Source organism: Suncus etruscus, chromosome 1 (genome assembly GCF_024139225.1).
Source record: "Suncus etruscus isolate mSunEtr1 chromosome 1, mSunEtr1.pri.cur, whole genome shotgun sequence".
NCBI lineage: Eukaryota > Metazoa > Chordata > Mammalia > Eulipotyphla > Soricidae > Suncus > Suncus etruscus.
Window position 1 is genome coordinate 41165485 of NC_064848.1, and position 26241 is coordinate 41191725.

A 26241-nucleotide genomic window follows, 5' to 3' on the forward strand; every position below is an offset into this window, starting at 1 on the left:
CTCTCTCTCTCTCCCCTCCTCTCCACCCCCCCCCCGTCTCCTCTCTACCTAGCTGGGGGTGCCCGGGGTAAGGGGCAGGCCCGGGCACTCTTCTGCAAGATTGCCTGGTTACCACAGTGTGGTTAACCAGCAGCTTTTTGGGAGGGGGCTCGCTTTGGATGGCCCATGCCTCCCAGCTTTCTCCTTCCCCCACCCCCCAAGCGCAGTCCCTTAACTTTCTTCTCTCTTTCTCGCTTCTGCCCACCGGCACTCCTCCCCTCCTCCGGCGCACCCAAAGGAACCAGTGACTTTTATTTTTTCCTGCACCAAGTGGGGGTGATCACATCAAGCATTTCACTACGACACATCAAGGCAAGTAGGCAGGTTCAAGTCAACCATGAAATGGTCACTTTTTAACCCCGTCCTGTCCTCATTAGGGAAATGCTCAAACACAGTCCGTTTTTCAAAGAGTGCTCTTAATGAGGCGAGCTTGCCAAGTTTACCAGCTGCAGCCCCCGTAAACCAAGAGCCCAAAGAAGAAAGGCACTGGGGGTTGGGGTGGGGAGCGAAGGGAAGAGGGGGGGAGAGCAGTGAATCTGGGGAGGGGCAGGTAAAAGTAGGGGCAATTTCGCAGACTGCCCCCCGAGTTAACTCTTCAGGCTCACACCTCTGGAAGCCAGCCTCTCCGATTGTCTGCCCCCTCCCCGGGCAAATCCCCTCCCGTCCATATTCGAGCCACATTCATTTCCTTTGTGTGGGACGTGTCTTCTTTTGGAAAAGCGGGGATAAAGTTCGCGGTATTTATAGATGAAAGGGGATGAGGTGACAGTCGGAGTTAATCCAAAGAAATTCATACTTCTCTCGGAAAATTTGTAGGTAGCCCCCCCCCTTATTTATTTTTTTTTTGAAACCCCAAGCATCACTTTGTACGACCCGTTTCGCGGCATCCTTATTCTTGCCCTTCAGACCAGAGTCTGCGGGGAGGGGGCGGGGAAGCGCTACTGATAATACCAGCTTTAACTACTGGAGTTTCCCTTTGAACAAATATTCAATTTAACCGGAGCTAATTTACCATAAAAGACATTCCCCTTGGCACGATTGCACTCATGTCCTTGAACACACCTCTTAGAATGCCTGGGCTCTTAGAGAAGGCATTATTTAGGGGTCTCTTTAAAAGCAACTCAGCGCCCATCTTTCTTTCCCTCCCTCCCTTCTTCCCTCCCTCCTCGCTACACCACCCCCAGTGAAATGCTGGCACCCAGAGAGAGCTCCTTTCAGCCAAAGATCCCAGAACCAGCGGCTGTACCCTGGCAAAAGAGGCCCAGGGCTGAGACCTGGGTGAGTGTCTGGAGACACCCCTCCTTCCCAAGAGTTTCCCTTTCCAATAGAAACCATTTCCTTCTGCCACTAAAACTAGGCTGCTTCCAAGTTTCTCATAAGCTTAAAAAAAGAAACCTGAAAAAAATACAAACAAAATAGCTGACAGCTATTAGAAGAACCCACAAAATTTGCAGCCGCACCAAGGGTGAAGAAGCAGCAAAAGACCCAGGTAAGACCCCAGCGAGTGAAGTGCTCTGGGGCCTCCCAGGCCTGTCACTTAGGGGTGCAAATCTCTTTTAGGTGCTCCATGTTTGTAGGTGCTGTGTGACTAGACACCATTTGAGTAGCAAGAAGGATGCTTGGTCGTTTGATCTTCTGATTTGTTTCCGAGAAAAAAGGAAAAATGAGAAAAGAGTAAATGGGGAGATTATGGGAAGCTGAAAGGTAGGAGAAAATGTGCAAATGGGATACCCCAGAAAGGATTATGGGGTGGTAGATTTACATGGGTTTTACGGTCCTCTCACGCTTTGTAATTATGGATGGATGGTTGACATGGCCTTCTATGCACTGCTTCTTGCCCTCCAATACAAGGTCATTGCTGGCCTTGCCAGGATGGACTGCTGAGGGCCTTTTGTCAAGAGGGGCTAGTGGACTTGGGTATTGGGGGAGGGGCATACTTACCTTTGGTTACTGGAGAAATACTAACCTCTTAAACCCCAGGTATTAGAAAAAGGAAGACAAGAGCAAATACATGCATCTTATTCACTTTCCCCCATTTTCTTCCAGCATGTCCTGTATATTAGTATAAAAATGACTTTAAAATATTTCTGAAATTCTTCTAATACTATTATCAAAATAGGCCGAACATTTCTTAGACTTTGCTACTTTCCTCTCTTTGACTTTCTTCTTTCTTTCCCACACTGAAAAAGCCAGTCTCACTCATCCCCCAAAACTGAGTTTGGAGGAGGTAGAAGTGAAAGTTTCCTGTAACATCTGGAAAAAAAATGTGTTATTTTAGAATTCTTAAAGATCTTCCTAGGTCACCTGGATCCTGCACCTTCTGGGGGAAAAGTTTCTTTTCTGAAATAGTTTATTGATTTCAAGAAAGAATGCTTCTAGTTTAGGACAGGACTTTTCAAAACTCACTTGTATATTTGAAAATTTAAACTCCTTCATCCAATTGAAGTATTTCATTGACCTCCAGAGAAAAGCTTGACATCTCAAGTGCCTCATAATACTGATTATTTTTTAACCTTTTCCCATCTAAAAAAATTTAGTGACAGGTTGCATATTCTGAGAAGTTTAAGGAAAGGTTTCTTGCAGCTTAACAAAGCTGTCATTATCAATACACCAGATGCCTTTTATTTCTTCCTTTTTTTTTTTTAGTTCTTGCATGTGATTTGAGTAGAGGCTCAACAATTCCACACACCCTGACTCCATAGCCAATAACAATATTTAAAAAACAAATACAAAAAAGAAATACAAAGACAGACAACCTCTTGACCCCAGAACACAGGCCTGTAAAATTGCAAGTATCCACTGAACCAGGCCCAGAGAGCTTTTCTTTTACAAATGAACCACAATAATCATACATGTATAGCCTGAAAAATCCAAGTTTATATTCATAAGAAGGAACACCCAAAATCTACTTGAACAGCCAACAAGTACTGAAATTGCCTGCACTTGATGAGAATTGCAAAATCATGCCCAGCTCTCTATCCTTAAACTTGTACTGTCAAATTAGAATAGCAATTTTTTCCTAGTAGAAAATTCACAATGGGCTAGTCCCCCCCCTTCCCCAACCCAACCCCATTGCTAGGGTTTTCTTTTCACTGAAACGAATAAATAACCATGGACTTTTTCTCTCCTCTGGGAGCTATTTGGTGTCCCCTGAGGACAAAATTAAATGAGAAAAATGATGCTGTTAACAGTGTCACTGCTGAAATGCCTGTACTCAACTGTTAAAAAAAAATCCCAATAGGTATTTTGACATTTCTGGTACATTTACAAACTACCACTCAATATGTACATCCACTAGATGAGAGGCATTTATCAGTAGAGTTCCACTTCTGAAGACATTCACTCTCAAGATTACAGAGTCAGCAGTTGCTAATAACTTTTCTAGAATTTATTTGAAACTCTGAAAATCATGCTAATAATTGCCACTCACAACTAAAATCTGTTTTTTCTTTCTCTCTCTTATATTTACTCACACTGTATCCACAGTTTCTTCTCTGCTGCTGAGAGTTGTAAGGTTTTTATTTTTCAAAATAGCTGTTCTTTTAAGTAAAAACTACCCTATTGTTTCTTTGTTCATGCAAATTAGATTTTCTGCTCATCTACATATGCTTTTATTGCATCAAAATAAACCAGGCTTAAAGAAACATTCAGAAAACTTTATCAAAAAAAAAAACTAATCTTCTGTCTTAAGTGTAGAAAGCACAAGTGCAAAACAACTCAAACTTTCTGCATCCCTTTTGCTAATTCTTCCTTTGAATACTGGAATTCTATTGTAAAATCAAAACAAGGCATAGCAACAGAATTGTGCATTTTAATATCTAGCAGTTGCAAATTATGAGGACAGGTGGGTCTATACAAACTATATGTTCTGAAACCTTATTTTTGAAATGTATTTGTAATGTTTTAACAGCATAATAAGTTAATAAATCCTAAAGCAATAATATTGTCAAATTGAGTGATGTCACAAACTCCAACTGTGAAGTTACAGATGTTCCTGACATTGCATTTCACTCATGATTATGCTGCAGTTCAGGCTGACCATATTAAAATTAAGGGGATGCCAATATATGCTAAAGAATAGAAAAAATTCATTCTGGACATCAAACAATGAAACTGTCACCATTTATTGTATGAAATACTCAGCTAATCAATTTCCTATTAAAACAGCTTTCAACAAAACTCAGCTTTAAAATTCACCAGGGCCAGTAAAAGCATTTCCCAGTGCACAAGAATGCAGTTCCAACCACCAAGGATAATTATCCTTCTAATACTTTTATTACCCAAGCACTTTTCCTATGTTCCCCAACAGTTAGGCAGGATCTGCAGTATATTGTATCAGTGAGTTGGAGTGCTTGACCTTTGCCCACATATGATTTAATAGGGACTTTTCAGCACTGGAGCTTTATCCATCTCTCATATCCTTAAATGAAAACATCAAACCTCAAATGTAAAACTGGAAACCACAACGTTTTGTGTTTCATAACTCTTTGCCGTTTTTACTTAGGCAGTTTAAAGGTCAGTTTCTCTGCTTCACAATGCTCTACACAGCATACAATAAATAGTAAAGAGTAACACTAATTCTGATTTTGATTAAATCTTGAGCTCCCCAGTCAGATACACACATGTACCCTGCTTATTTACCCATGCATTCTTTCCTAACCACATAAGCATGCCTGTATGAGATTCTGGATTTATTCCATTTTCGGGTTGATTTAAATGTCTGTTCAACTATGGGTTCAAAAGTTAACTTTTTCCCGCCTGTTGGAAAGTTGATGTTACAAAGGATCTAAGATTCTCTCAAAGAAAGTTAGAGTTAATCTTGTGTATTTTGGCACCTTTTCCCTGCCAGCTACTGTACTAGTTGGGGTAAGGAAAGGGTGTGACTTAGAGATCTTGTCTGTCCTGTCTCAAGTTCAATGGCAGTTCCTTCTATCCCACAGAAAAGATGGCCATGTTCACAGCCCTAATAATAATTCCAAACACGGCTCTTCGGCATCTTGTGTCAAAGTCGAAACTGGCTTCCCCGCCCCCATCAACCTGAAAGCTGTTAAGTACTCACACACTCCGCATTCAGCCACAACTTAATGGATGGGATATTGTGCATTAAATTGTGCCCCAGACAGTGGCAAAGAGAAGACAAGCCACACACATACACACACACACACACACACACACACACACACACACACACACACACACACACACACAATACAAGACAAAAAAAAAGAGTTTAAAAATGGTATTAACGGGAACTGAAATATTTTTTTTTTGAGGGGAGGAGTAGTGAAAGCAAACAATTCGATCCTGCAACTTCAAGGGAAGAGGGTAGAAAGAAACAAACTTTGGAATGAATATTGATTTTTTTAAAATTCAACACGTCAGTCAGAACTAAAGAGCACTTCCCTCACTTAAAGAAAAGTGAACTTTTTACATTATCATATATAACAACATTCACCTCAAAGTGAAGAAAGGAATCCTGCAAAAATGAATGAGCTACAGATACAAATTAAAATTAACTTGAGGGGAAGCAGAGAAAAGTAACAGTGAGACAGAAAAAAAAATACTCCATTTTGCATTATACTCTTTTGCACATGATTTCATCTACTGTTGCTGACAAGTGTGACACAAAAGTAAAATTGCCAAAGTGAGTGCAAGTTAGATCTGGAATTTTTTACAAAGATCTGGAACTTTAAGAATCTGGAAGCAAAGAAGAAATGACAATTGGATAAAAGCAGTCACTTTGTCATTTACAAACGCGAAAAATATTTGTTCCCGGATTGGAAAGGAGTGCAAAGAACGAACAAGGCAAGCAAATAAAGCTTATCTTTCAAAAGCCACATACCAATGGACTGCACTGACACGTGTGTGTGTGTGTGTGTGTGTGTGTGTGTGTGTGTGTGTGTGTATTAAAAAAAATAGCAGGTCTTGAGTGTGTTAAACAGAACTCTGGGCCGCTTACTTCACATATCTCAGGTACAAATTTATGGATTTTCTCAGGGGCTCTCTGTGGGGAGGGGTTAAGCATTTTGTAATTGGCTTAAGAGGAGAAAGAAAAAGAAAAAGAAATAAAAAACGGGAATCCGAAGTATTTTCGTTGTAAATGCTGTATGCACTAAAGAAAAAAAACACTGAAAAATCAAGTAAAAAAATCAAGTCCCCCTTTCCCCTCACTTGTTAAAAAAAAAAACAAACAACAGAAAAAGTCTTTTCTCTCTCCTTGTCTGGAATACCGCCGTCCTGCGTGGGGTGTGTGTGTGTGTGTGTGTGTGTGTGTGTGTGTGTGTGTGTGTGTGAGAGAGAGAGAGAGAGAGAGAGAGAGAGAGAGAGAGAGAGAGAGAGAGAGAGAGAGAGAGAGAGAGAGAGAGAGAGAGAGAGAGAGAGAAGTATATGTGTGTGCGTGTGTGCGCGCGTGCATGCTTGCTTGGTGCTAGTGCTGGTGGGGCGTCCGCGAGCGTGGGGGGCCGCTGAGTGGGTTTCATTGTTGTTGGTTTTTTAAGCCCGACCGCTCCGGGCCCTTGAGGGGCTGCCTCCCCTCCGGGCCTCGGAGCGCGCGGGGCAGAGGCTGCGGGGAGCGGGCGGCCTCGGAGTCGCGCGCGCGGCCCTTCCCGGGCTCGGGATTGGCCGGGCGAGTGGCGAGGCTGCCCCGGAGCCCCCACCCACCGGCGCACCCCACCCCATCCCGGGCTTTCTCTTTCTCCGGCTCGCCCCGCCCCGCCTCGGCCGGCCGGGCCGCGCGGGAAACGCGGCTCTGGGCTTCCGCCTGGCGGCGGGAAGGAACCTGGAAGGAGGAGCCGAGGGCGGGCGGCGCGGTGCTGCATATTCATCAAGGCGCCGCGGCGGCTCGAGTGGGTGTGGCGGGCGGCGGGGTGCGGGAGGCACCTCGCGAGTCGCGGCTCCCGGCTTTGTGCGCCCCGTGCGGGTGGGGCTGCAGCACGCGGGGAGAAAGGCGCCGACGCGGTGCGGGTTGCCCCCCCCCCCCAAGCCGCGCGCCTTTGTCACAGCTCACGCAGGGCCTGGCGCTTCCCCCTTTCGGGGTGCTGCTTTTCGGGGAGCGGTTGGTTGCGTGAGTGGCTTGAGCCCCCGCACGAAATTGTGCTGCAGCTGCAGAGGGCGACGACGCGGGTCTCACTTGCTGGTTGTGGCCACTTGGCCAGATCACTTTTGCTTTGCCTGTTAAGAACACCCCCCACCCCCACCCCCAAAGTGTTCCTTCCTACCCTTCAGGTCCATGAAAAGCGAATTTGCAGAAAGGCTGGCTACCTTTGGACTTGCATGTACATATCCAAAAAATACATAAATAACTACAATAGAAGTAATTTGGGAGTACTGGAAGAAAACCAGCCAAGAAATAGAACCAACCTCTGGGTCTCCAGAAGTAGTTTCTAGGTGAGATTTGGTAGTGACTGTTCCTAAAAGAAGGCAGTTATTATTATTATTTTTTTGGCTTCATGCTTTTCTTTTTCACTAAAATATGTCTTTTGTTGGATCACCTCAGAAGTAATCCACTTATTTTCATTTTCATCTGCACGCCTGGTAAAATAATACTTAACAGCTCAGCTGTTGTTATATAATTCTGATTTCAAATGGGCGCATTAAAAGTAAAATTATAACACTGGCCCTAAATTTACTTAGTACTAACTCACATGTGTTTAGAAAAGATTTTATTACAGAGATCCTGACTAATTATGTAATTGCACAACAGACAACAATAGCTTCAAATATCCTCTAAAAACCCTGTTCAATTATGTGATTACTAGTGGGACCGGAATAGTTCTCCATGAATTGTTCTTATCTCACTACAAAATGTGAGCATGTCAGTATTTTAATCTCAATTATGTTTACCCTCGAAGTCCAAGAGAACTTAAACAACATTGTTCAGCTTCAGTGTTCCTACAAAACAAATTATAAAACAAAGAAGTTTTGGCCTCATTACAAAAAAAAAAATGTTTTTCTCCAGCCTACACTGATTAAGGCACATTACGTAGCTGTATGCATGTGAATATATACATATCTGTGCACTGATGAGTGGAAAACTAAAAGTTGGATGAACCTAATTGCATTTTAGGAAAAGCCAAATTTAACAATGGTTGGTAAAATAAAGGGTTAGTTGTTTTCCGTTTCCCCTTCCAAACAAGTATCAGGCTGTATAACTTTGGAAAAGGAGATAAAAATTGGGAATACACGCATATGTATTAGAGTGTATATATATCTCCCTACTAAGCTATAACTTCCCAAGGAAAATTAATTTTTAAAGTCTATCTTGTTCCAAGTTAGGTCATGTTAACCACTCAGCTAGTGTAGCTATAATTCAGTCTAGCCAGACAGTCAATTCAAGTGGGTAGCAAACAGATCTGTTTCCATTCTAGAATTTCCGAATAGTACTTTCATGGTTGAGTAGAGTACATTTAGCAATAAGATACCAAATATAAAATATGAAAATTCATTGCAGCTAAAAAACTTAAAGGCTTAAAATAGAAGTAAGTAATTTTAGATATTCAGATATTTTCGATATTACCATATTCTAAAACTTTCCTGTTTCTCAAATGATTTCATGCTTTGAAGTCCGTGGCAGTAACCAATCATTGCAGGCATCTTTTTCATGCAATAGAGAGATGTCATTTGAGAGAATACAGTTGTTCTGGTTAGGAAATAGCCTAAGACAAGAGATCAGATGGGTAAAAGAATAGGAAAGGAGAAAGGAAGGGATTTTTCTGCACTTCTAGTGATGACTTATATGAATCTACATTTATCTAGTCTTACATGTCAGGATTTCTTTAGAAGTATATTATTTTGTAATAGCATCTATCATTGCATGTCATGTTTAGCTTTTCATAGAATATTTTTATTTGCCTGTAATTTTTTTCTTTTGACGTGTGATGCTTACAAAAATACTCATTTCTATAGTAATCACTGTGCTGTCACTTATTTCCATATCATAATTAAATGATATTCGAAGTTTATAAAATAAAAGGAGACTCCTTTTCAATTATGTGTTATAAAAATCGATGTCACTAATTTGTAGTCACCTCAATGGGTTGTTATTCCTAAATCCTTTAATTGACTAGCGATCATGGTCTGCTGATTTGGGCATCGGTTGATTTTCCAGTTTTCATATTATGTGATTTAAATAAGTATGTAGAAATTAGGGAGTGCTTTTAAAATAAGGCTTCATTCAAAATTAAAATCATGTTGGTTTAACGCCTTTCCTAGAATATAATTAAGGAGCAGTAACATTTATATTCATATTTTTAGAGAGTATAAATTATAATTTCTTAAGAGCAAGGACTAGGCAACATTACTTAATAATTTTGGCTCTGATATAACTAAAGTGATTTCATTTTCAAAAGCTAATATTTTTCTAACTTTAGTTGCTGTTACAATTTGTTACTTGGAACTTAGAAGATCTAAGTACACTGATACTTTAGAGTTTCCGGTTCTTCCTAAAGCCGGTTAATTGGAAATGCTGTTACTATATGTTTTCTTCAAATTTAGAATTTTTTAAAATGCACTAGCAACATCTGTGTGTGTTTATCTTTGAGAATAAGCACTATATAATTATTTCTAAAAGGCATGCATTATTACAATGCTTTATGTCATAATTGAAGTAATTTCTCTACCCCATCTAAACCAGTAATTTTCAGTCATTACCCCAAAGGTGTTTATTTTATCTTACTTTTCTATTTCCCAAAAATATAGGAAATGTGTTTTTATTTTATTCTTATTATTAAATACCCTATTAGAGTAATAAATATATTTTGTTCCTTATCATGCTAGGATTTGAGGAAATTTGACATATGTATTAAAGATTATGAAATACCCAAGACTCAAAATACTAAAAAATCACAAAATATCTTTTGAACATTCTTCAAAAGCATACAATTTTTAGATAATTTTTGGAATTAAAAAAAGGTGATTATTAGCCTGTGTAAATGTTAGCAATCTATATTTATTCCAGAAAATGGGTTTAGTTTTATTAATAATTTTTAAAAAATTAGTGGAACTTAAGTGAGGACATTATTCATGTGGTAAACCACTTTAGGCGTTCTACTGGAATTCATAAGATGTACAATGTTCCCATGCAACTTTTACTGAGGAGAAGAGAATGCATATCTAGTCTACTATTTTGTAAGTGATTACCCAACTCTCCCATAATAAAAATATCTAGTAGTTTTTTTTTTTTTATGAACGATAGTAATCTTTAGCTACATAAGCTATAATACATTTTGACTCTTCCTTTGTCTCTGCTCATTTAAAAAAAATAACAAAAACCTGTTTTCGACTGCACACTGCTTGCTCACTGCACAGAGGTTATCTCTGTGGAAAGACTTCAGATAGCTCTTGCACTGGAGTCAAAACTGCAACAGATACACATCAGAATGTTTTTAACCATTGAGAGTGTAGATACAGATATATACACTGGGTAGCATTCCTTTTTTCACTAACTGCACACAGCACCTGCGCACACAAAGTTCTGATGACATCTGCTAACATCATAAATCTCAAGTGGTTTGTGGTATCATCAAAAACTTGAGATGGTGGTATGGCTCGCAGCCTCACCAACCCTAGGCTATGGTCTTGTTAAATTACACAGGCTAAGTAGAGACAGACTTAGATTCAGTCTGTACAGGAAACAGAATTTTTCAAGAGCAGGTTAAGGTAGTTTATCCAAGTGGGAGCAAGGAATGGGGAAGGTAATGGCTGGGGGGAGCCTCTAGATATGACTCAATGTGTCAAAAATCTGCTCTGCTTCAAAGCTGACAAATCAAGGCTGCCTCTTTATTTGGAAAAGATCCTTTTTTTTTTATTTCAACTGTTATAGATTCTCTGTTTGAAGTATCAATCTTTCTTAGCCTACTTATGTTTGTAAGACTTTTAAAAATCTTTAAGCCAGAGGTTAGAGAGATAGTACTGAGGTTAGGGTGTTTGTTTTGCAGGCTGCAAATCTTGTTTCAACCTTCGGTACCACATATGGTCCCTTGACCACTGCCAGGAATGACCCCTGAGCACCAAGCCAGGAGTAGCTTTTGAATACTACCAGGTGTAGCCCAATAAACAAGTCAAAATATGAGCTATTAAATCATCTTGATTACTCACAATTTTATATGATTCAAATTGTCAACCATAAAAATGCCTATGAATAAAACAATAAATTTGAATGAATTTTAGCTATAATAATGATTAAATTGAGCAAAGGAAAAGCAATAATTCTCTAAGTAAAAGATATTTTATACCATATGTAGGGTTTTTAAAACAACAAAGCCATCATGGTATTTTAAAAACAAAGAAACCAAAAAAACAGAAATAGTTGGTACTTCAGAAATCAGTGAGACAGCAGGATACAATAAAGCGCTAGACAGTTACTGGTCTTTCAGTGTATCCCTGGCAAAGGACTCTCCATTGGGTCATTTTTAATAAGAAAGTGAATTATTAAATCCACTGTATCCACATCCTGAAGTAAATTTTTCTCAGTGTAAAAGATTATTAAGAACATGGAAGTAACATTCCACATCTATGCATGTCATGTCTACTCATGTTTTGGGTCTTGATAACAGAGAAAGCCTCCATGTTGCTTGGGGAGCAGACGAAGAATGTGATCTTTCTACAAACATGTATCACCATCACATGCTTATTCAAGGTGGGGCTAGATGCTACCAAGCAAGGATGGACAGATTTTTGAAGACATCTGAGTTATAAAGGTTCCCCATTTTTTTATGCTATATTTCCCATGGATTAGCTTGATTGCCTTCAAACAAATACAAATGTTTTTCTCTTCACTATCTGGGTAGTTGCTGTGGGTTATAACATGAAGACAGTATCACAGAAGTCATAGAAAAATCTGTAGTCTCTTCTAAGGTATACCCAACTCCACCCTCTGAAAATTAAAACAAAGCAAAACTCATGTATTTTATGAAGTCAAAGTGACAAAATTGGGATGTTTTCTTTCTTTTTATTTTCACAAAAATGTAATACTGTTGTTCTTAGCATGAGATTTATCTTTGGTATTCTTTTTAAGGGGGGCTAAGGGCACATAAAGCAGTGCTCAGTGCTTATTTCTACTCTGTACTCCGCAATAACTGCTGCAGTGCTTAGAGTACCATGTGTAGTATCTGGTACAGACCAGAGTTGCTGCATTGCAAGGCAAGCACTGTAATGTCTATACTATCTCTGGACCAACCTAAAAAGTAGTTTTTACAAACAGTGGAGAAAAGAAAGGAGTATTGGAACTGGAAGGTTTTAGGCAATTTAATACCACCTTCTCAAAAAAGAAAAAAACAAACCACTATAGTTTAAGGATGACTGAGAAAGCTAAAGCAATAGCTTAGTATACTATGGTGTGTGTTTTGCATACTGGAAGCCTGATTTTGATCCCTGACACCATCTGTTCACCTGAGCATCACTGGGAAAATACCCCAGCACTGAATCATCAATAACACCTAAGGACCTTCAGGTATAGTCCAACATAACAACTAACAAAAATAATAACAATAAAAAGAAGATTCATAAGTAAAAACAGTTCAGGGGAGAACTATATTTCAATAATATGCTTTAGAGCCAAAGAGATAGTACAGAGGGTAAGGAACTTGCCTTATACATGGTAGATTCATATTCAATTCCTGGCAGCAATATGGCAACCTCCACCTTCCAGCCAAACAGAAGTGATGCTTGAGCACCACTGGGTTTGGGAATATACATTAGTAATACCATACCCTTATCTTTTCTTCTCTATATAATGACCTATCCTGAGTATCCATCAAGATTTATTTTGTTATTATTTTGTAAATCCTTATTATCCAATAGTGAAACACTTTAATTGAACAAATAACAAAATATCTATAATGTTCACCCAGAGTTCTGTCAACCTAAAAATGTGTTTCTTTTGCCTATATACAAAGTCCATATTTCTTTCTATCTCATGAGTACTTTATATTATAAACTTATTTTTTCAACTTTATAATTATTAAGTCATAGTCTTAATGGTAGAATTTTGTAACTTTTACTGTTGGTCATATATTAACATCATTGTTACTAGTGAAAATGTGTAAAGTCATACATTTTAAAAACTAGATTTTATTAAGAAATAAAATTGGGGCCCGGAGAGATAGCACAGCGGCGTTTGCCTTGCAAGCAGCCGATCCAGGACCAAAGGTGGTTGGTTCGAATCCCGGTGTCCCACATGGTACCCCGTGCCTGCCAGGAGCTATTTCTGAGCAGACAGCCAGGAGTAACCCCTGAGCACCGCCGGGTGTGGCCCAAAAACACACACACACAAAAAAAAGAAATAAAATTGGCCCCAAATCAATGTCCCAAATTTCCCTCCTCCCCATCCCACCCCTGCCTGTATTCTAGATAGTCTCGAAGACAGGTAGCAGGTGGGGGAGGAGGAAGATGGGGGCATTGATGATGGGAGTGTTGCACTGGTAAAGGGGGTGTGTTCTTTATATGACTGAAACCCAACTACAATCATATTTGTAATCACGGTGTTTAAATAAAGATATTAATTTAAAAAACAAAAAAACAAACAACAACAACAAAACAATAATGTATCTACAGGCCAAAAACACATACCAAAAAAAAAAAAAACAAAAACGTTTTACTAAGACAAGTTTTGCTAAGTTTCTGTGTTGATTGTGCATATGTGACAAATATAAAAAAATAGAAATAGAATTGGCATTGTCCTGTTTTTTCCTTCTTGAATTTTTGTATGTTGGAGCGAACTGTCAACATTTAGAGATTGTGATATTTTATTTTAAAGTTTAGATTTCTGATTCTCTTGAACAAGTGAGATGAAATACCTTTTATTTTTATTTATTTTTTAATATATCTACTTTTTAAAATAATATCTTTATGCCGCATGGTTACAAACATGATTGTAGTTGGGTTTCAGTCATAAAAAATACACCACCCTTTGCCAGTGCAACCTTCCCACCACCAATGCTCCCCATCTTCCTCCTCCCCCACTACCTGTTTTTGAGACTGGCATTCTATTTCTCTCATGTGCACCATTGTCATGATAGTTGACAGTACTCACCTATCTTTGTGGTAAGCTTCATTTTATGGGCTTATCTTTTCAGATCTCATGAGATATCTTTTAGATAAATGTTGCCAGCAGGCTATAGCCCTCTATGGTCAGACATGGAGCCCATAGACATCATCAGTCTCTTTGGCATCACATTGACCCACTTTTCTCATTCAGATAAATGACTTGGCCCCATTTGAATCTGCACTAAATGCTCTCCTTAGAGAAGAAAAGTAAAATTAAAGTTCAGAGAGGAGGTAAGGTGACATGATAAAAGCAACTGAGCTAGTTTTGAGCAATGCCAGTGGGTCTAACAATCTTCTGACTCTAAACACGTGATCTTTACACTGATGTTTATTTCCTGTGGGAAGTGAAGTTGTGGGAACCACCTCATCACAGTGAACGTCAACTAAAGCTTTTTTGGAGACTCCTTTATAAAAAAAAAATGTCCTTGGTTAGCCACTCACCTTTCATGCTCCAGGTCAATGAGCAGCAGATGCCCACAAGTCAAACACTGATAACTCAAAATTCGGTCCTGTACTCAGATACATTTTTTGCTCTCTCTCATTAAAAATAAATAACTCCAAGGACTAGCATATGCTTTGCATACAAGAGTCTGGACTTGATCCCTAACTTCTGCTTCCCTAAACACTGCTAGAAGAAATCCTTGAATACTGAATCAGTAGTTTCTGAGCATTGTTGGTTGTGGACCCAAAACAAACAAGCAAAAAAGAAAAAGAAACAAAAGTAAAAGTATGGGACATGGAGGGTAGGGCGTTTGCCTGGCATGCGGAAGGACGGTGGTTCGAATCCCGGCATCCCCTATGGTCCCCCGAGCCTGCCAGGAGCGATTTCTGAATGTAGAGCCAGGAGTAACCCCTAAGCGCTGCCAAGTGTGACCCCAAAACCAAAATAAATAAATAAATAAAAGTATGTATTTGAAATGTGTACTATTTTACTCTATGGCCTCTTTGGCTCATATCTGCCTAAAATGTGAACTTTCTTATTTTAGGAAACATTTCCCTGAATGGGAAAATGGCCTGCACATTCCTGTTGAAATTTGTAGTTTTCAATCTCTCTCTCTCTCTCTCTCTCTCTCTCTCTCTCTCTCTCTCTCTCTCTCTCTCTCTCTCTCTCTCTCTCTCTCTCTCTCTCTCTCTCTCTCTCTCTCTCTCATTTTCCAAATAAAGTTTTACTTCATAAAAAAAAGGCAAGGAAAATATATACAAAAATATATCAGGGAGCATAGGGATATGGTTTAGTGGTATTTGCAAGGCCTCAGCATTTTATCCCCTTACCATCCCACATCACTAAGAGTAATCCTGGTGGTACTATTATTGGAATTATCAGCACAATAAAAAGTGTACAGGGGTTAAGGTTCTTGCTCTGTATGTGGCAATTTGATCCTGAGCACTGCATTTAATTTCTGAGCTCAGAGCTAGGAGTCATCCGTAAGCATGCTGGGTGTGAATTAAAAGCTAATGTGAAAGTGTGATGTCCCACCTACCACAACCATTTTGCATCTTGTGGAATGCAATGACAATGATAAAGAGAGGGGAAAAACACATCAGAATGGAGGTAGGACAAAGTGGTCACTTTAGGAAAAGAAGGTCATCTCAACCCTAGTTATTAAAAAACAAAAAACAAAAAAAAAAAAACCTACTGGAGCTAAAGAGACAGTTACAGCAGTAGTGAAATTCCCTTGCCTGTTGCTAACCTGGGTTCAAGCTCCCAATACCATATATATGGTCACCTGACCCTGCCAAGAGTATCCTTTGAGTAAAGAACCAAGAGAAATCCATATGTAGGGCAGAAACAAAACAAAACAAAGTAAAAAATGCCTACAAAATTAGAAAGTGACTTTATACTATTCCCATCAGAAATTACTCATAGAACTGTGATTACATGGTAACACTTTTAGTAGACAAACCCTCCTCTAGGAAATACTGATCTCCCATATGTGTATAGTGTCTATATTTCCTAGATATTAAATTAGGACTAACACTGTTAGTGAAAGGTCTTTTTTAAAAATTTTATTGTATTTTATTTTTTTGTTTTTGGGCTACACTCAGTGGTACTCAGGGGCTCCTCCTGGCTCTGTGCTCAGAAATCTCTCCTGGCAGAATCGTGGGACTATATGGGATGGTCACTTGCAAGGTAAATGCCCTGCTGCTGTGCTATTGCTTTGGCCTCTAAAAGGTCTTTTTAAAAAAATTAAGATTTTGCAAAGTTTTATAAAGTTGTGGGGGGTTATTTTTTATAAATAATTGTAGAATGGAAGCATTGGAATTTTCATGATGAGTATAGTAGATCCTTTGTAGTAGGTATGTTCTAGCAACATTGTACAATTTTTGTCAGGGATGTGATTTAGTGATAAACATACTTAGCACAAATGAGACCTGTGTTCATTTTCTGGCACTGCTCCCCTCAAAATTATAAAACTGTATAGAATTGTAAGATAATAGAAGGTTTCATTGTAAGTCAATAAATTTTGATTTAAAGAAAAATGAATGAAAAAACTAGAAAACTAAATGAATTATTATTAGTTGTGGTTTGATAAGTAGATTTAGTGAGAAATATTAATAGGCTAAAGAGATATGTGGGGTTAAAGTGCTTGCCTGCATATGTCCATTCCTTGTTCTGTTCTTGGTACCACATATGGTTCCACGAGCATTTCCAAGAATGATCTCTGAGCACTGAACCAGGAGCAGCCCCTGAGCAGAGCTGGGAGTAGTCCCCAAACAAACAGAAATAGTAAAACATATCTAAGCATGCCTGATCCTTATAGACATGTGGACAGTTCTCAGAAATCAACCTATAAAATGGGATTTGATTATAACTGCTATTTTATTATTATCAGAAGTTTATATTTGCATGTAATGCTTCAGAGAAGACACACTCCGTTGAGATTCTGCATTCAGCTCTCACACAGAGATGGACGCGAGGACACACATACTATGCCATGGAGTCAGCACAGTAAATAATTAAGATCCTCGTGCATTATGTACATGTTGAGTCTACAATTACTCTCTTGGCGAACACAGCAGAAGTCTGTATTCAACCAGGCTCTGGGCCCATTCACAGAAGTGGTCTTAATAGCCTTTATTCTGGCCACAGCACAATGCTAATTGAGCAGCATGAACACTTCTCCAAATATAGTTTATATTATCTCTTGGGAGGGGTCCCTATGCCCCAATGATTTCTTCTGGAGATGTTTATTTGTTAGTTTCATCTTATTTTGGTGTCACAGAAGGCAGTTGCTGTCTATGAAGTATGGACTAGGATGGGGTGGAGTTCACTCCTTGACATATTAAGAGGACAATGTGTTGTCTGGAATCAAACTGGGATTGGTGCATGCAAGGCAAATAATTTAACTCCTGTCTGTTCTGTGGGGGCCAACAAAATCCAAAAGCAGCACCTTAATTAAGCAAAGTTCCCTTCCCCAGGCAATGTTGCTCTCTAAACTTAAGTAAAAAAAAATGAGTGTCATGACAAACAGTGATAATTACCATGTACTGAGATCTAACTATGCCTCTGCTTTGTGCTTAGTATGTCACATCTCTCAACACTTAAAAAGATGAGGAGCCTGAGGCTTAGAGAGATTAAGTAACCAATCGAAGAACCTGGTATTCATAACTCAGGATTTTCTAATTCCAAAATCTAAATCATAGTGGCCCATTAAGTCAGCCAGTTCAAGGCTCAACAGCAAAGGAAGGAGAGCCTCTCTACATAAGCTACCTTGAGAAATATTACAATTATTCCTTAAAGAATTTTTATCACATTTCTTTTGAAATTGACTTCAACCTCCAGGCACATTCTTTTAAATATTATCAATTGGATAGATCTTCCTCTGTGGATTTTAGTTTTGGATATAGCCATGATTCATTCAACACCCATGGTGATTAAAGAACTTATAGAGCTGGGTAAACCAGTTTGGGTCAAAAGAAAAGGCACAACAAATTTTAACAAGAATTATTTTCATTCTCCTGTGTGTTTTGAAACTGAAGGGATTGAGACTTTTAGAACTGGACTTGAAGTCACTATGATTTGGGTTTAGTATTCTGAGACAGTTCTCAGAGGCTATGAGAGTCTACTCAATAAAACATGATTAGAGTTTCCTGATCTTCCAAAAGAGCCAAAGGAAACAAATGTCTCTTTCAAGGAGAGTTGTTATTCAGGTATCAAAAATATCATATCAAGGGTCGGAGAGATAGCGTGGAGGTAAGGCGTTTGCCTCGCATGCCGAAGGACAGTGGTTAGAATCCCGGCATCCCATATGGTCCCACGAGCCTGCCAGGAGTGATTTCTGAGTGTAGAGCCAGGAGTAACCCCTGAGCACTTCTGGGTGTGACCCAAAATACAAAACAAAAATAAAATCATACCAAGGACCAAAGCAATAGTACAACAGATAGGGCCATGTGGCCAGACTGGATTTGATACTAGTATTGGTCTCATGAGGGTTTCCAGGAGTAATTCCTAAACATAGAGCCAGGAGTAAGCCTGAGCACCACCAGTTGTGTCACAAAGCAAATAAACAAACAACCCCTCAAATACCAAAATATGTAGAAATGTGTTCAAAAAGTAGACTTTGGGGCTGGAGTGGTGGTGCAAGCAGTAAGGCGTATGCCTTGCATGTGCTAGCCTAGGATGGACCTTGATCGGTTCGATCCCTGGCATCTCATATGGTCCCCCAAGCCAGGAGCTATTTCTGAGTGCAATCCTGAGTGTCACTGGGTGTGGCCGGGGGTGGGGGGAACACCATAAAAACAAGAAGTAGACCTTTCCCAATAAAGATTTTCTGAACAAATGATATTAGTATTCATTTTTGTTCTTGCATTCCAAGTATGATCAGAAAAATAAACAAAGTTAATGTGACCTATGACAATGATCAGACAAAAGAGCCTCTTTGAGTGCCACTGAGCCTGAAAAATAGCAAATATTTACAAATGTGGCTTAATAAATCAAGAGTGAAATTTCTAGTTCTCTGATGAAGATTTTAAGGAGATTCTGGTATGGTTTGCAGTTCTGGGGTAAATTACTATTGAGAATTTAACCCTAGGTTTTCTCTAGAAAGATAGATAATAGTTTTTGGAGGAAGTGTTCCTTTCTCAGCATCTATGGAGTGCCTGCAGTATACTATACCTGGTCTTCTTCTTATGTAGAATATGGGACACTTTTCCATGTTGATGGGTATAGAATTGATGCTTCCAAAATGAAAAGAATTGAGAAGCATCTTTAACTCCATTGCCACAAATCACATCATACATCTATCAAATAAGATCCTGACACTTTTCAAGGCATTACTAACATAGAGATCTGGATTGACAGTGAAAAGAAAATATAAGAAGAGCTAGGAAGGTTTTGAGTTTGAATGCTGGCGTTGAGAACACTTAAGCTAACTAGGTTTCTCTTTAAACTTGAGAGTGACCTAAATATTCTAGAAACCTTGCGGGAAGATGTTGATCAAAGAACAAAAAGAAGAGCAAGTAGAATTTTCCCCCCTGTATATCTGGGTAAAGTAGAGCTATCTCTGTAGTGTAAACAACACAACCTCAAAGTAGTTGTATATATTTTAACAGCTAATCTAGAACCACCTTGGTTATTCTTTGTAACAACTCCTCAAGCCTGAATGCTTTGAGTGAAATTTTCCTTTTCAAACTCATTTATATTTTATTAATCTTATACATATTTTTCATATATACTTGATTAATCTTAAATCGTTTAATCTTGCTATATAACCTGTTAGATAGCAATAATAGTGTCTCCCCATTGCTTTGATAAAATTAGAGTGTGGAGAAAGTAAATAACTTACAGGAGGATTAAATTTTAGCTTCTAAGTCAAGCTCTAGACACTTCTTTGTTTTGTTTTGTTCTTTTTGTTTTTGGGTCACACCCGGTGGCGCTCAGGGGTTACTCCTGGTTCTACACTCAGAAATAGCTCCTGGCAGGCTCAGGAGACCATATAGGATGCCAGGATTCAAACCACTATCTGTCCTGGGTCAGCTGTGTACAAGGCAAACGCCCTATCACTGTACTATCTCTCCAACCCTAGACCCTTCATGTTTAACCACCAAATTCATGCAGATTCCTTTCTCTTCTGTATGCACCTCATTTCAAAAGATTGGCTTTTATCTATCTGAAATCTCATCTATGTCTTTATGGACTCCTTTACTCTAGACCATACAATTCCCTAACAGGAAGCTATAAGTGAGCTAGCACAAGGTATAAGAGTAACAACACAACCACAGCATACACAGTAACTGTAAAGACTGAGAAAGATTTATTCACTAAGTAAAAAAAAAAAAATAAAGAGGTACTACAGTTGTCTTAGTCTTTGTTTTAGTTGTTTAGCTCCCTAAAGAGACCTATGTAATCATCTGTCTTTTATGTACTACATATAATAGTTTAGTCTAACAATGAAATATGCTATAGTAAGCAAAAGAACAAATTGCTCTATAATGTGTATATAGTAAGGAAAAAATAAAATTTCTCTACCATGTACATCATAAGTTAGATTAACCACTCAATATAGTAAAAAATAGAAAATTACTGGTAATCCATGCCCAACTCTGCTAGTACAACCCCATCATCCTTTTCAAAGATAACTACTATTCTGATTTCTAACAATACAAGTTTATGTTATCTGCTGTTGCACTTTAGCTTATGATATTTATTCTTTTACGTCTGAACTATTTGTTCAGCATTTCATGTGAAATTCCTTCCTGCTATTGCAGCTGGCAGAATTAGATTTTTTTTTTACTTTACAGAATGGAATTCTATTGTATGTGTGCAATATTATTCTGTGTTAATAGTCACTGAGTTATTTCCAGTTGGGAGCCAATATAAATAAGTGATAGAGAGATAAGGATTCTGCATATGTTCTAGTACATTATATGCATGTATTCTTTGGGACATAAATCTAAGAATATAATCTTTGAATTATTTGGTATCCTATAATAAATTTCAATAGGTATTTCCAAAGAAAATTTTTTTAATGTCTTTATTTTTTATGATGACCAGAAGTATATTAGATTTTCAGTCTTCCTCGCTGAGACTTTGTATAGACGTGAGTTTGAGTGATAGTACAGTGAGTAGGGCACTTGTATGCAGCAGACCCCAAGTTTGATCCCTGCATCAACCTTACCTGGTACCCAGAGCACACCAGTTATAATCCCTAAATGCAGAGCCCAAAGTAAGTCCTGAGCACAGTCAAATGTGATCCAAACAGCAACAACAGCAGCAGCAACAACAACAACAACAACAATAAGAACAGCAAAACATCACCTTTGTGTAATCAGAGTTTTTTTTCTTTTTTAGGGGTGAGGATCAGGCCAATGGAGGACCATATGAGGTGCTGGGGATTGAGGACCCATTTACTGTGTGAATCATTACCTGCCTCCAGTCCCCCAAAACATAGTTATTTCTTACTGAAGAGTCAGAAGTGAGTCCTGAGCTCTATTAAGTATGATTTTAAAAACATAATTATTAAGATGACTTGATTATTAATACATTCAGAATGTACTATTTAATCACTTTTTTTTTTTTTTGGTTTTTGGTTTTTGGTTCATACCTGGCAGTGCTCAGGGGTTACTCCTGGCTGTCTGCTCGAGAAATAGCTCCTGGCAGGCATGGGGGACCCTATGGGACACCGGGATTCGAACCAACCACCTTTGGTCCTGGATTGGCTGCTGCAAGGCAAACGCTGCTGTGCTATCTATTCAGGCCCTATTTAATCACTTTTAATATATTGTACACCATGAAGCCATCACTGTACTCAAGATAAATTTTTTTTATTATCTTCAAAAGTTTTTTGTGACTTTTGGTGATCCCTTCTCTCCTTTCCCTAAAAAACATTGACATGTTTTCTGATATAACTTGTTCACATTTTCTAGAATTTTATGTAAATGGAATCATGCAACATATATTTGGTGGGGGTGACTGTTTGACTTCTTTCATTCAGCATATTTTGATATTTACAGGTTGTGTTATTAGTAGTTAATTGTAATTTATTATTATAAAATAGTTTTCAATATATTACATGTCACAATTGATTCATCACCCACTAGATTGTTTCTAGATTGGTGTATTACAAAACAGTTTCTAAGAACACACACACACACACATTTTGAATGGACATGAGCTCTAAGTTCTCTTGGGTAAATATTTAAGCATAAATATTCCAGGCCTATTGTATCTCTTAAAAATATAAACTTTAGAGGCCGAAGCGATAGCGCAGTGGTAGGGCATTTGCCTTGCATGCTGCTGATCAAGGATGGACTTCGGTTCAATCTTGAGCACCCCATATGGTACCCAAGCCAGGAGCGAATTCTGAGTGCTTAGCCAGGAGTAACCCCTGAGCATCATCAGGTGTGTCCCAAAAACAAAAATAACAACAATAATATATATGTTTATATATATATATGTATATATAAACTTTAGGGGTTGGTTAGTTGGGGGCTTGAATAGTTGAGGGCACTTGCCTTCCACATAAGTAACCTGGGTTTGATCCCCAGTATCCCTTATGGTTCCCTGAACCTACCAAAAGTTATCTCTGAGAACTGTCATATGTAGCCCCCAAATCAATCAATCAATAAAGAAAGGTTAAAATTTTAACTGTCTGATGTAATTTTAACCTTCAGTCAAAAGTTGCTGCCTGCAACTTAAGTACCTTATCTCCTGTACTATCTCTCCAGTCCCTAACTGAAGAGTAAAACTCTTTTTTGTTGTTGGTGGTGTGTGATTTTTGTTTTGTTTTGTTTTGTTTTGTTTTGAGGCCACACCTGATGGCACTCAGGAGTTACTACTCAGAAATTACTCTTGGCAGGCTCAGGGACCATATGAGATGCAGAGGATCGAAGCTGGGTCAGCTGTGTGCAAGGCCACTGTGCTATTGCTTTAGTTCCTGAAGAGTATAATTCTTGAAGAATATAATTTTGTAATTTATGAGTCAAAATTAGGAACTGTAATTTTGGTTTCATATATAAGAGTTTGTGTTGATTCCAATAACACAAAGATTTTTCTTTTTATTTGTTCTGGAATGTAAAATGTTTTATTTATTTCATTGTGGTATTAATTATTTTGAGTTAATTTGTATAGATAGTACAAGATGTGAATTATTATTTTTTTCCAAAGGTATATTCAATTGCTCCTGTACTATTCTAGAAAAGACTATATATTCTCCACTGAATTGCATTGTTGAAAATTTTTCCTATGTGTATGAACTATTTCTGAATTCTTAATTCAATTAATGTATCAATTTGTCTCTTTTGCTACCAATAATACCTGTCTTAGTGACTGTAATGATATCATCACTTTTAAAAACCAGTCTTATAAAAATTGTTATTTTTGAGGCAAAACAAATAACAATAGCATTAAAGTTTATTATGATTTGTGTCTAAACAACATTACTACACCCTGAACAAAATTCCAAAATGCTAACATTATCTTTTGATGAACTTCTCTAATCTTTTATTTTTATTTTTATTTTGGTTTTTGGGCCACACCTGTTGGCACTCAGGGGTTACTCCTGACTCTACACTCAGAAATTGCTCCTGGCTGGATCGGGGGACCTAATGAGCTGCAGGGATTCGAACCACTCTCTGTCCGAAATCGGCTGCGTGCAAAGCAAACGCTTTACCTCTGTGCTATCTCTCCAGTCTCTCATTCTTTATTTTTAAACATGTTTTTGCTAAGAAATTTTCATTGTACTCAGGAGACAGTTTGCTTTGTTGGAATGAAAATAACAGGAGAGAATTCAAGAAGCCTCTGATTTGTATTTACTCCTACAAGTACCAGATATTGTGCTGCCTGTTTTGCATAGAGAATCTTATTTTACCTAAGATGCTTATACTTTCCTTTCTAGGTCTATGGTAGAGTAAGGATCAGCAAATCTTTCAGATCAGGGATCAGATATTTTAGATAGGACTTCTTGGGCTGAGACTAGTGCATTGTGTAGAGAAATATTCACATCTTGGATAATGTTTGGCTCTCACCATGTTGAAACTCTTGATAGTTACTTATTTTATTTTTATTTTAGAGGGTTTGGGGTCACACCCACATGTGCTCAGAGAGTACTCCTGGATCTATGTTCAAGGTTCACTCCTGATAGGACTCTGGATCATATGTGGTGCTAGAAATTCAATCGAGATCAGTTGCATGCAAGGCAAGAGCCCTACCCATTGTACTATCCCTTAGATTCCACTTTTTGATAAAACAACAGGTAGGAAGTATGTCCTGCAAGTGACCAGCCTGGATTCTATTCCCCATGTTCCTTATAGTTCCTTGAATCTGCTAGAAGTGATGCCTGAGTGCAGAGCCAGGAATAACCACTGAGCACCACAGAGTATGGACCAACACCATCCCCACCTAGTTTGGCTGGAAGCAAGAAGGTTGGGGTTGGGAGAATGCAATACTGGATCTCATACTAGGGCTTGGGATATATATGCAATGCATGTACTCCACACTTTGAGACATTAACTTATCAAATATTTTATAATCCACCCGTTTTTTTGGCTTGGTCTGGTTTGAGGGCTATACTTGGCTGTGCTTTTTTGTTTTTGTTTTTGTTTTTGTTTTTGTTTATGAGTTTGGGAATCACTTCTTGTGGAGCTGTGGGTTCCATATGGGATACCATAGATCAAACACTGATTAGCCATATGCAGGCAAATGCCTTTTCTGGTGTACTTTTTTTGGGCTTCTGAACCCAGGCTTTACCTTAGGAACCCAAACTCTTTGTGGTTCCTACTTGATTCTTCTCATGTTATTTGAAAGCAACAAAGACAATATATAAGCAAGGGAGCCTAAATGTACTTCAAGAAAACTTTGTTTAGGAGCATTAAAATTTGAACTTAGTATTATATTTTAATTGTCATGAGATTTTTTTTGTGCTACTGTTTCTTCTTTGATCATTCCAAAACTTTGTAACTATGCTCAGTACAAAAACTGAACAAAACAAGCAGAGATTTCTATAGACCCAAGGATGATGTTTTGCCAGCTCTTCTTAGGGAAATGCCTGCCACCTGTAACAGGTGGCACATGCAGGAAGTTTATGTCAGGATTATTTCTGAATGCTGAAAATTGGAAACCATCAAAAATTCCATCCAAGGTAGAGTGGCGCGAAGTATTACTGTTTTCCTATACATAACATATGTTTGGAAGGCAGAAGCAAACATGAAGGAGTGCATGCAGTATGGTTTTATTTATATAAGGTTAAGACTAAGGCCTATATAAATCTACATGCTAAAAGTAAAATAAGAAATGCAGGGTCTGGAGAGATAATACAGGAGGTAAGAGACTTGGTTTTCACACCCTGGTTCAGTTCCTGGCCCCATATATGACCCAAAAACCATTAGAAGTGATCCCTGAGTACAGAGTAAGCCCTGAGAACCATTGGGTTTGGCCCTCCATAAACAAACAAAAAGAATAAAAGCAAGAAAATGATAATAATAATAATAAAAATCAAGATAATGGTTGCTCTAAAGAGAGGAATCCTGTGACCCTGGGCATGTTGCATTTTTGAACAAGGTAGTGTTTATTTTATTATTGCTTTTTTATTTATTCTTTGAAGTATATATTTTACAGATATTTTTTCCTGGATTCAACACTTAAAATGTTCAGTTCTGAAATCTAACCCTAAGCTGGCAACTTAGAGTTCTATTTTAATTTTATTTTTAATTTATTGAGAACCTCTAAAGCAGTACTCAAGAAGCCCTATGGACATCACAGGACACTTTAGTCAACCAGAATGTTGGTTTATTTCAAGGAGGGCCCCAGGATGAAAGCTGCTATTGCATAGTATACAGGTTCTAAGTGATCCCTGTGAGACTAGAAGCCTCTAGTACTACACTAAATAGTGCTTGGGTTTTCCAGAACTGCACCAGGCAACACTTAGGAGACAAGGAATAGACATATAAATCTAGTGGGGCACATACTAGGCCTGCACTCTTACTACCAAATTGGGCCTCCAAATCTCATTTTATAGCAAGACTGAGTTTGGGGAAAAGGGAGGAGCAGGTCTTGAACAAAAGCTTTCCAACCTTCTGAAGTTCCTCTGATACAATTTGGTGATGGTGGGGTGGTGGTGCTGGAGGTGATGCTGCTGGTGGGATACCCATTAGAATGGTGTACTCCAGTCAGTCTCTATGTTCAAGGATCAGAGGTCACTCCTGACTTACTTGAGGGGACCT

The 26241-nt window shown here is 38.5% G+C and overlaps 1 long non-coding RNA gene across 1 annotated transcript in view; it reads left to right on the forward strand.

Annotated features, from left to right (window-relative positions):
* Positions 1–1280: 1280 nt before the first annotated feature.
* LOC126002851 (uncharacterized) overlaps positions 1281–26241 on the forward strand; it is a 51685-nt gene continuing 26724 nt past the window's right edge. Inside the window, exon 1 of the long non-coding RNA XR_007493472.1 lies at positions 1281–1528. This is a non-coding gene — a long non-coding RNA (uncharacterized LOC126002851). The remainder of the gene's footprint in view (positions 1529–26241) is intronic.